General features: G+C 44.6%; 1 non-coding gene across 1 annotated transcript; it reads left to right on the plus strand.

Annotated features, from left to right (window-relative positions):
- The first annotated feature begins 864 nt into the window (after positions 1 to 864).
- On the plus strand, positions 865 to 971 carry LOC147658986 (U6 spliceosomal RNA). The gene has a single exon (XR_015307432.1). It is a non-coding gene; the product is annotated as a U6 spliceosomal RNA (small nuclear RNA).
- Positions 972 to 2,500: the final 1,529 nt, after the last annotated feature.

Consider the following 2,500-nt stretch of genomic DNA (forward strand, 5'->3'; position numbering starts at 1 on the left):
AATATTGAACCTATAACAAGTCTGAGGTAAATAAGAATTCCACAGGAATATAATCAAACAGGGACCTACAACCCTTCCGAGCCAGATAGGAGTCGAACCTACTATCTTCTGATCCGTAGTCAGACGCGTTATCCATTGCGCCACTGGCCCTATGTAGACTCACCCATCCTTTTATCCTTAAGAGGGCTAGAAAGTGTGTGTGTGTGTGTGTGAAGGCACAAGGAAACCCATCTGACCTCCTGAAAGTCTGTTCTGTGAGGTTTTCCTAAGTTGTACAAAGGACTTTAGGAGAAGGAAGGACCTAAAAGCTAGGCGAAATGGTCCTAGATCCAAGGAAATCTTTTAGATCAGGCTCAGTTTCTTAAATAGTTTGCATTAAAATTATCAGTTCCAGGTCTGTTTGGGGCTGAGCTTGAGAACTCCTTAGTAAGTAGGCGTTTACAACAATAAGGGGTTTAATATTACAACACAGGCGAAAATTCAGACACATTATCATAAGCTCACCTTGTCCAGGGACCCAAGCATGCTGCCTTTCTACTCTCAGAGCCCTTCACCTAACCTACTGTGCAGCTGTTTTACCTTTATTATCACTGTTCCACAGGCAGCGTGACGTCACAATGCTCCTTGTCTGTAGCCCGAACCATGAGCCTTTGCAACCCTGGCATAATCTACATACTTACGGTGTGATTAGTCTTGGACCACAAATGCAGTGAAGAATAATGGATTGCTACTCTTCATACATTTTTGACCATTGGCTCAGATTTGAATGCGTACTGGCCATCTGAGCATCTCTGCCAGGCCACCCTATGCCTAGAGACTGTAGATTTAGAGAGTTTATAAACATTGTCAGTTCATCAATAAATTGTGCTCGCTTCGGCAGCACATATACTAAAATTGGAACGATACAGAGAAGATTAGCATGGCCCCTGCGCAAGGATGACACGCAAATTCGTGAAGCGTTCCATATTTTTAACAGCTTTTAGGAGAGAAATCTTTTTTGTTTTCAAGACTAATTGAGAAAAATAAAGCAGGTCCCAGTGCTGTCCCCGTAATATGTATTTTTCAATTAGTCTCTCCTCAACATTTTTAATGTATTTGCCTTGCAGTAAAGAAGGTGCGCTCTATGTTCAGCTGCATTTAGCAAGGAAGCCTGCAGGACTTCTGGGACTTTTCTTTCTCTTTTTTAGAATCCCTGTCATTATTCTTCACCACCCCCAAATCTATACTGTTGCAGTGTTGCGTTGCTTTGTGGAAAGCAGGACAAATAGAAGGGCAGGGCCTATGCAAATGAAGGCCTCAGGGATGTCTGGGAGTGCCTTTTTAGCAGTATTGTTAGAGTCCACCTTGCAACCGGATTGGTCGGGTAAGCTGAAAAACACCATGCCAGATTGGGCACCAGGGGCCTTATTTATGAAGGCCTTGCGCCGCCGGTGCGCCACTTTTAACATGGGAAAAAGTGACGCACCGGTGGCGCAAGGCCTTCATAAATAAGGCCCCAGGTCTCTAGGCGCTTGGAGGACATATTGGGTCTACATCCCTCAGTTTCTGAGGTCCAAGAAATGTTCACTCCCTACCCTAATAGAGAGGTCTTGGCCGATCGTGGCCGATCGTGGCTGAGAGGGGAAGAAGGTAGCAGGGCAAGATGCTCATGGTCCTTCTCTAATAATGGACCAACTTTCTCTTTCTCTTTCCTTACCTGTTGTTCTGCCTGGCTACTGGGGCTACCAGTTGTAAGCCTGCAGCCCACAAGGAGTTGGTTTGTCCCTCTCACACATGTAAATGGGTAAGCATTCAATTGCACACACCTGCCTACGTCCACAGACCCTCACGCACACACACTTTTGTCAACAAGCTTTTTTGTAATTAAGAGAATAAGGGACCCATGTTGAAATACAAAAGCAGCACACCACGTGACGGCCATCACATAGAGTCCAGCAGCAAATGGGAAACGTTTAACTAGCCGTGGTCCTATTACTTGCGCTCTACCGTGAAACAACTGCTGGATGAGTCCTGCTGGAGAATATTGAACCTATAACAAGTCTGAGGTAAATAAGAATTCTACAGGAATATAATCAAACAGGGTCCTACAACCCTTCCGAGCCAGATAGGAGTCGAACCTACAATCTTCTGATCCGTAGTCAGACACATTATCCATTGCGCCACTGGCCCTATGTAGACTCACCCATCCTTTTATCCTTAAGAGGGCTAGAAAGTGTGTGTGTGTGTGTGTGAGTGTGTGTGTGAAGGCACAAGGAAACCCATCTTACCTCCTGAAAGTCTGTTCTGTGAGGTTTTCCTAAGTTGTACAAAGGACTTTAGGAGAAGGAAAGACCTAAAAGCTAGGCGAAATGGTCCTAGATCCAAGGAAATCTTTTAGATCAGGCTCAGTTTCTTAAATAGTTTGCATTAACATTATCAGTTCCAGGTCTGTTTGGGGCTGAGCTTGAGAACTCCTTAGTAAGTAGGCGTTTACAACAATAAGGGGTTTAATATTACAACA

Source organism: Lissotriton vulgaris, unplaced genomic scaffold (genome assembly GCF_964263255.1).
Source record: "Lissotriton vulgaris unplaced genomic scaffold, aLisVul1.2 SCAFFOLD_1012, whole genome shotgun sequence".
Classification (NCBI taxonomy): domain Eukaryota; kingdom Metazoa; phylum Chordata; class Amphibia; order Caudata; family Salamandridae; genus Lissotriton; species Lissotriton vulgaris.